This window comes from Cupressus sempervirens, chromosome 10, assembly GCF_028749045.1.
Source record: "Cupressus sempervirens isolate cs-2001-9-10 chromosome 10, ASM2874904v1, whole genome shotgun sequence".
NCBI classification, from domain to species: domain Eukaryota; kingdom Viridiplantae; phylum Streptophyta; class Pinopsida; order Cupressales; family Cupressaceae; genus Cupressus; species Cupressus sempervirens.
The window spans coordinates 148,948,205-148,957,366 of NC_143127.1; the positions used below are offsets into that span (position 1 = coordinate 148,948,205).

The 9,162-nt window shown below is 34.5% G+C and overlaps 1 pseudogene; it reads left to right on the forward strand.

Moving 5' to 3' along the window:
- LOC149533012 (26S proteasome non-ATPase regulatory subunit 11 homolog pseudogene) overlaps positions 1 to 8,572 on the forward strand; it is an 83,287-nt pseudogene extending 74,715 nt beyond the window's left edge.
- Positions 8,573 to 9,162: the final 590 nt, after the last annotated feature.

A 9,162-nucleotide genomic window follows, 5' to 3' on the forward strand; every position in this document is an offset into this window, starting at 1 on the left:
GTTGATAAAGTTCTTTAGGTCTTTGAGTTGATTGTGTCCTAGTAAGTGTTGGCATGATACCTAAGGATGCAGATGAAATGGAGGAAAATGTAAATGGACTCCCTACCTCCCAACTGTAGACCTAGACTACCAACTAAGCTTAGACAATACCAAGTGTTCCCTTGGTGCACTTGGGGCACTAAAGATAAGTAGTTGGTAATTAGGAAGTGTGCAATGGGTAAATACAGGTGTTAGGGTGCCTAAAGTGCAAAATGTGAATGATTTGAGTGTTTTAGAGTATTTTTCAAGGTTTAGGGATGTAATGAAGCCTATGGAAGTGTAGATTAGGGTTTTGGAACCTAGAAGGAAACCCATAATTACCAAGTGTGCTCTTAAACTACCAAGTGTGCTCTAAAACTACCAACTATGCACCTGAAGTGTGTAGTTGGTAAAATAGGTCAAAACTTGATACTTAGGATATGGGTATGCAAGATATGATTTTTTTTTGGATTTTTAGAGGTTTAAGGATGTTATGCAACCTAGGAAAGTGTAAAATGAGGTAGGGTTTTGATATACAAGGTGAAAATGTTCTAGGGAAACTATGCAAATGCAAATGCAAAGTGACATTTTTGGGGGTTGAGTAAAGGAGATGAAGATGATCCTATAGTATGAAAAATGAAGGTTAGGGTTGGATTTTTGACTTGATAATGATGCTAGGAGTTGATGTATGCAAGTTGGACTTTGCAAGAGATGGTTTTCTAGGGTTGATAATGACATTTGGGATATGAAAAATGAGGATAAGTGATCAAGAAGACAATTTGGTTGATAGACAAGTTCATAGGGTTTGATAGTGAGAATGATGCTAGGATTTTGAACAATGCAAGATGAAGAGGATATACCACTAAGGTAAGTCAAAATGATGTTTAGGGACACTAGGAATATGATTATGCTAATGATAAAGGTATATGCAAGGTTTTGAACTTAGGTGAAATCTTTAGAAAGTATTTTGTCTAGGAGTTTAACCTTGTGATAATGAACTTTGGATCTTGACCAAAAAGTGATAAAAGATAGAAAAGATCAAATTGATAAAAAATGACAAGGTCAAATCTATCAAGACATAGATAGATTTTGACCAAAGAAAAATGATAAGAAAAGATAAAAAGACTAGTCAAGATCCATCATCCATCAACACTAGGAGATACTCTAAGACTCATACTTTATTCAGATTTTTGACTAAATTCAAAGATTTTGGGTTCAAAATGATGTTTAGGTCACTCAAAATGGTTGTTATGCTGATTGGTTATTCAATATGGACATTTCCTAAGATAAAAAATGAGGTTTTGGGTGCTATATGTCATTTTGGGTCACATGCAAGATGAGGTACTATAGAGGCTTCTAAATGCAGTTTTAGGATCCCAAAATGCAGTTTGGAGGCCCAAAATGGTCATACAGGTGCCCAATTGTGCCCTAACAGCACCAAGTGTGCTCCAATAGTACCAACTATGCCTAGGGTGTAGTTAGGGATAGTTTGGGTGTAGTTGGTAGTTTCATGGCATAGTTGGGAAGCTGGGTTGTATGTCTGTTGAATCTGAGTGGGGCGGTTGCCAAATTGTTCTACTAGAGAGCCAAGATGCTAGGGTTGATGTTGTAATGGATTAAGAGATGTATAATGAAGGTTAGAATGTATGGAATGATGTCCTAAGTGAAGAAAATGAAGGTTATGGGGTGCAAAATGCAAATTAGGGCCTACTAATGCAAGGGGACCTATCTAGGTACTTGTGAACACCTCTGAAGCCTCAAAATGCTATCTAGAAGCCCAAACTGGGTTCTCAAACTACCAAGTGTAGTCAAAAATTGCCAAATATGCCTATGGCTAGTTTGGGCATACTTGGTAGTTTCAAAGTGTAGTTGGGAAGCTAGGCTGAAACTAGGGCAATTTTAGGTGCTATGGTTTCTAGATTGATGTCATAGTGAGCTAGATAGTAGAGGACAATGCTAAGAATACAATGAAGGTTCAAAATGATGTGTATGATGCCCAAAATTATGGTTAAAGTGTGCAAGATTAAGTTTGGGCATGCAAAGATGCAAGATGGGAGATGCAAAGTTCAAATTTTGAGGTTGAAATGCAAAAACTAAGGGAGGCAAACTAAACCCTAATGGATGCAATATGAAAGGTAAGCGATACTAAGTGAGGACTAAAAGATGCAATATGAAACCTATATGATACAAGTATGAGGCTCAAAATAAGGTGAGTGCAAGCGAGTTCTATGCAAGGAAGAAATCTATGTTATGCCAAGCATGTTTAGGATCACAAATGGCCATGTTTTCCAAATCTTGAATGTATTGGACCAAAGTTTGAAAAGTTTTAACCAAAGGTTGTAAAATTTTGACAATGTGTAATGTTGTGACAAGGTTCAAGGTGTAAATTTGAGAGTTTTTTTTTATCTTGATTAATGTTTTACACACATGCAAAACACATTAAGATAAGAATAGTTGTTGTTAAAAGTGAACAAGCACACCATGATCTAGGCTTTAGAATTGTATACACTGAATTCCTACTTGAACCAAAGTTCATCCACCCTAATCTAGAGTGGACAACCTAGGATCTTGGCACCATAGGCTCCTCCTTACAATGCACTCACTTCTCGGGGCTACCAAGATCCACTCCCCAAGGGGGATGACTTCCCAAGGGATTGTTGTCTCTACTAAGGAATGAGAGAATTTAGGATCCTTGAGCCAGTGGATAGAAAGAATTTTGGCCACTAAAACACATTTTTTAGTAAGGGCATTCCATTCATCAAGTGAATGATAAACTTTCACAGAAGGTCTCCTAGCCCTGAGAATTGGGGTTTGACACACCACAAGGGTACTAGAGAAGAGCTATCACATAGAAATACTACAGACATGACTTTCACTATAATTAAGTTTTATATATTGGCTCAAAAATTGACCTAGCTTTGGCCCATTACCACTCTAAAGTTGTCCCTTGGCATACCCAATATCAGATATCTTGGTCCAAAGCAAGCTTCAATATAGAATTTGCATGGATTTATCTTGCACCCAAGATCCATGAATGGTGAGGGGAGAGGATATGTCCATGCAGCTCCTAGGGATTTAAACACTACAAAAATGCCAAGAAGAAAAAAAAAGTTCATTTTAAGTAGCAAACAAAGTGTTATCTAATCTAGGAAATCCACACACATGGTTTTGACAGACACATGAGGTCTTGGACAACATCTTGCAAATAAGAATTAGTAGTTTTCAATGATTAGTCTTCATACAATGATCACCACATGCTGCAAAAAAACCATCAGTAACACAAAAACCTCTAATCTAGGTCCTAGAAGCAAACATAAACCATAAGTGCAAATTTTGATTGAAATAGGTGCTTTCTGTAAACCAAGTGCACTCTGATAGAGTAGACTATGCCCCAGAAGGCTAGAATGGTTTAAAATGGCCCCAAGTGTACTTAGATAGTGTAGACTACACCCATGGTGTAGTTAAGGCTCAGAAGGGTGGAGTTGGTAGTTTCTGGGCATAGTTGGGAGGTCAGTGGCAAGTTTTGGGGAAAGGGTGCCTAAGCAAGACCCAAAAACTAGAAATTTTGAAACCTATACACCCAAGTCTACTTAGATAATGTTGATTGTGCCCATGGTGTATTTGGGGCTCAAAAGGGCATAATTGGTAGTTTTTGGGCATAGTTGGTAAGTTGGGAACAACAAATAGGGGTTGTGGTGTCTCTTAGGCCCCTAAAACTGCCTCCTAGGGGTCCCAAGTGCACCTTGACAAAGAAGAGTCCACCCTAGGATAGAAAGTTAAAAAAATGTATAGAATTAAAGAATATAACCATATTAATAGACCCCCTAATTAATCTAGGTGTTATAAGTAAGTGCAGATTATCATTATACCCTTTCAAGTGAGCTCCTTCCTTGCACCTACAAGCACAAACACAAGAAACCCAAGTTAGTTAAGCATGTTCATGTCAGGTTCACCAAATGTAAGACAAAAAAATGGGCTAATGTCTAACACACTATGAGAAAATAAAAAAAACTCAATAATCGTATATTAACACCCTCTAGTCTATCATAAAAGCCAAATGAATCAAAAAAAGCAAAACAAATTTAAAACTCCCTCTTTCACTTGTAGCTCCCATGTCCTTCTTTCTTCTCCATATGATGTAGCTCCAAATTTCCTATAATGCACACATTATTGAAGCAAAATTATATGAAAGGGATAATGCTATGAGAATACTTGAAGATTTGATTGAGAGTAAGAATGAAAAAATGAGAAAACTAGGGATTGGAAATGAGAGAAAGAATGCTCATTTTATAATCAACACACAAGGTGAGAGCATTGGATTTTTTACCCTTGGATATGTGACTTGGAAAGAGATTCCTTTGAGAATCCATGACACATATGACACAAGATTCCAAGTGTATGATTCTATGATGCTCAAAAGTCAAACTTGGTTGAAGAGGGAAGAGAATCTATGACACCTCAAACCCACTTAAAGTCAAGAATCTATGACAATGGAGGCCAAATATGGATGTGGGTAAGAGAATAACAATATTGTATTATGACATATCTTAGCCAAGTTTCAAAGGAGAATCCACAATGTGTCATGCCCACGTGTCATGATGATGTCAATATTTTGTGGAATGTTTGAATTAAAAATTCTTTATTCCACAAAATAGAAATGAGTGAAAATGGAATTAATGGAGGAAAATATGACTTAGGAAATTAAGAATTTCCATGGTTTGCAGATGATGAATCAATTAATCAATAAAATATCAATTAATTGAGAATGTTAGTTAAGAATAATAATTAGTGAAATGACATAGGATTAAATTATGGGTTATTTAATCCTATAGAGAAAATTAGTAGATGATTGGCCAGTTTGATTAAATAAGTGCAACAATATCCTTTGATGAATTGTGATGATAATGGAGATTGACTAGAATGGTGATGGATAGACCAAAGCCATGTTCAAATTGATTGATTGATTGAAATTGATAACATGTCAAGGACACATGACATGAATTAAAGATGTGTAACATTTAACTAATTTTGTAAATGTTATAGGATTGAGGTTGATTGATAAGGTTGATCATAATAACATCAACAAACATAGTCAATATTATTAAAATGGTTTGATGATGTCATGATATGACACTGAGGGATTCAACAATGTTCATGATCGAATGACAAGAATGATAGTTTGACCTAGCACTGAGAGCCATGAAAATACTAAGGTCAGATTGATAAGATTTGATAGATTGATAGGTTTCCAAGGCATTGAAAGCCACAAAAATGCTTAGCATTGTACAAATGATGATGGATTTGGGATTTTTGACATGTTGTGGGTTGACTAGGTCTAATTTTAGGTGATTTCAAGTCGATTTAAAATGGTTTATAGTTGATATGAAATGATTTTGAAATGATATTAAATTGATGTGAAAGAGGATACAAATGATGAAAGAGACTGTTGAGGAATGATCAAGTTGGCAAAAAGATTAGAATTAGTGGATTGAGAAAATGGGATGAATTAGTATGAAAAAGTGATGAAATCGTAGATGTGAACCATTTTTGAGCATCTACAGTTACCTATTCTTGTAAGGATTGGCCTTCCTAATCCAAATGATATTTAACTTGTATATTGACATTATTTGTGTTTTCTCTTATCACTTTGATAAAAAAAAATTTGATGTACAATGTTAACATGTAGAGCTATGTGCTATACTTATGGTAGAGGATCATGATTTGTTTCTATCTATGTATATTTGTGCTTTTTAACCCATTCTTATAAGCATCATCATGATTTCTCCCTATGATTTTTTTATTTCTATGTTGATGTTATCTATGTTCTCTCATGTTGCATTGACACAAAACTTCTTATTTTGCAATGTTGCCTACAAATTTTATGGAAAGGGGAATTGTTTTTCTTTAAGAGGTCATAATATGATATTGGAATAGTCAATGGATTTTTGATGCAATGTCCCCATCAATTCACAATGGATGTTGCAAGTGTAGGGAGGCATAAAACCTAAAATGGGCTATACCCTTTACATTTTTTAGTTTTTATTATCCATAGAGGACAATAAAAAACTATTTTGTTATGTATTATTCTATTTTATAAACTTACGAAGGCAATTGAAAACTAATTACTCTAGACTTCTTCATATTTTGATGAAATCTTCATACTCAATCTCTACATAGTGGATGATGCATAGAGAACTGCATTTTAGCATAATAATTGTACAATCATTTTGAGGGGCGAATGGGTAATAGTCTTTGTGTTGTGGAGGTCTCTTCTATTTTCTCTAGTTGAATTATTATTAAATGGTTCTAATACTTAAGTGGGGAGGATGAGAATTTCTATCTTTCTTGAAGAGGGTTTTCATTATTTTCTTGTTATATTGTAAAACATTTAAGCTAAGAAATTAATCTACACCAATGAGTGCTATGTTGTTTTCCTCAAATTTTAATTTGATTTTTATCCAAGGATGTTGGATCTATTGGTATGTTTAATGTTGTGCCAAAATCTCAAGCTATCAATGAATGTCACAAACACTAGACTTAACCAGATCCATGAGAGGCAGTTAAGCCATGTCACGAGCCCCAAAGGAGGTGCTAACCACCAAGTCAACAATCTCCCCTCAACACCAATTGAGGGCCCCACACTGAAAGAATGAAGGAGACCTCCCAAGATTCAAACCCTTTACCCAAGGCTCTAATACCAATTATTGGTATGTTTGTTGTTATCCCAAAAGCTCGAGCTATCAACAAATGTCACAAACACTAGACTTGACTAGATCCACAAGAGATAGTTAAGCCATGTCATAAACCCCAAAGGAGGTGCTGAACACCAAATCAATAAGACCATCCTCCTAATTAAGGTTGAAACAAGTTATTGCTGGGAATGTGTAAAAGCACTTAGTTCTTAAAAACTTGTCTATTTATAGATGACATTTTTTGTGTGATAACCACATCTTTTCTTCGATCAACTTTAACATGTAATGATCAATATAAAGTTAATTGGGTATTCCTAAGATGCTTCAAAAAATGCTTTCGGATTTGCAAATGAAGTGGTGTTTGTGTAAATTAAATATATGATACTTGTTAACCTGTATGGCATTTGTTAACTAATATGATATGTTAACTGAGATTGTTTCCCCCATTAAGAGATTACACTATGTTGCAACTACAAGGCACAAAGTCTTGTTACTATCATGCAAAGTAGGCTTTGAACTATTGGTTACTAATGAAATGTAAATAAAATCATTATTCACTATTTTTTCACTTATAGGAATTTGCAAAAAAAAATATCACTTCAATGTTATCTTTGTCTATTCTATTTTAGATGTAACTTGAGATATACTGCAGGCATAAATTTGAAATTTTACATGTTCTATATGATATCTTTAATCATTTTATCTCTTTTTGATGTACAACTTTGGAAATGTTTGTATTTTTTCTCCTTGGTAGTTGTCTTCTATTGCAACAGCTTACCAAGAGAAGAGGAGTGAAGAACATAAGAGCCCCCTCGCAGCTCTATGATGTTTTTTTTTTGTAAATTCCAAAAACCAAACTACAAAAATTGCCAAAGGTATACTCAATGCAATTACAAAAATCCTAGGGACTTCACAACTTCATAATTCCCTTTTGTGGGGAAATGGTTTAATGGACCCATGCAAAGAAGTGTACATTCTTGAGGGAGAGGGTTGAAGCAAGGCTGGCTACTTTGTTGATGGAAAACAAAGAGTACCAAGATGCTTTGGCCCTCCTTTCTAGTCTTGTAAAGGAGGTTAGGAAGTTGTATTACAAGATATTGCTTGTGGATATTGACTAATTGGAAAGTAAGCTTTATTTATCTTTGAGAAATCTTCCAAAGGCTAAGGCTACCTTAACAGTGGTACAGATAGCCGCCAATGCTATTTTTGTTCCTCCGACACAACAAGGGACTATTGATCTCCAAAGTGGAATTGTTCATGCAAAGGAGAAGGATTATAAGACAAATTTTAGTTAATTTTTTGAGGCGTTTGAGGAATTTAATGTGCTTTAGGATCCTTGTGTAGTGTTTAGTTTGAAGTAGATGCTTCTATGTAATATCATGGTTAAACAAGCAGATGATGTTACAAGTAGAGGAACATTTTTTTAGTTTTCTTAAGACTATATGTATTTATATAAAATATTAATGAATGAATTCCCTCCCTCAATGAAAAGAACATTGTTTGATAGATTGAGGCAACCCTTCATTTACTTTTGGAAAATACTCTTGGTTCCTATTGATTTTTCTATAGTATTATAATAGCTGATTGGAAAATGATTGCCATTGAAAATTTCTCTAGTTCCAGGCCTCATTTCTTCAAAAGTAGGGCTAAATTACATGGGAGTGGAATTGGATGCAATGAAGGTTGTTGTAGATGCACATTCAAAGTGATCCTTGAAGGACTTTGAAGTGGCACTTAGGACATATCAAGCACAATTGGAAGAAGACCCCATTGTTAACAAAGATATTAGCATTATATGGAATGGCATACACAAATCAGCACAATACAATCTTCCTTTCCTATCACCAATCATGCTAAACTAATAATAAACAATGTTCATTTTTTTTTGTCTAGGATTACCTCCATCATTAATCATATATTGTCCTCAATGTAAATTTTTCAAAGAAATGAATAAAGTTTTTACTTGTTTTCTATTTGTTTAATTTAATTTACTAAGATATAATAAATTTTCTTCTGTGAAAAATGGGAATAATTGTGTTATTTGTGCTAGCATGCATACCATATAACTCCTTATGCTATTTTATGTATATTCTACCCAACTCCACAATTTTCCATCAAAAGAGAGAACGCTGATAAAAGTCATTTATTAATCGAGAGCATATATAGATAAGAAGGGAAAATAGTTCATCATTTCTTTCCATTAAAAAAAGTATAAGAATCTATGATCATTCTCAATTAAAAACCCTTACTTGAGATTGTTGTTCTATGAGTTTCTTCAACCTCAATTTTTCTCTTTTATCAATGGATAAAATAATTTTTCAGTTTCTATTCTACTTATTTCTTCAACCTTGGTTTTTCTCTTCTGCCAAATGGATCAAATAATTTCATGCAATTGTGCTACAAGATTTAAAGGACCAAAAGTTTCTCCCCATGGAAAAAAATCTATTAGTTT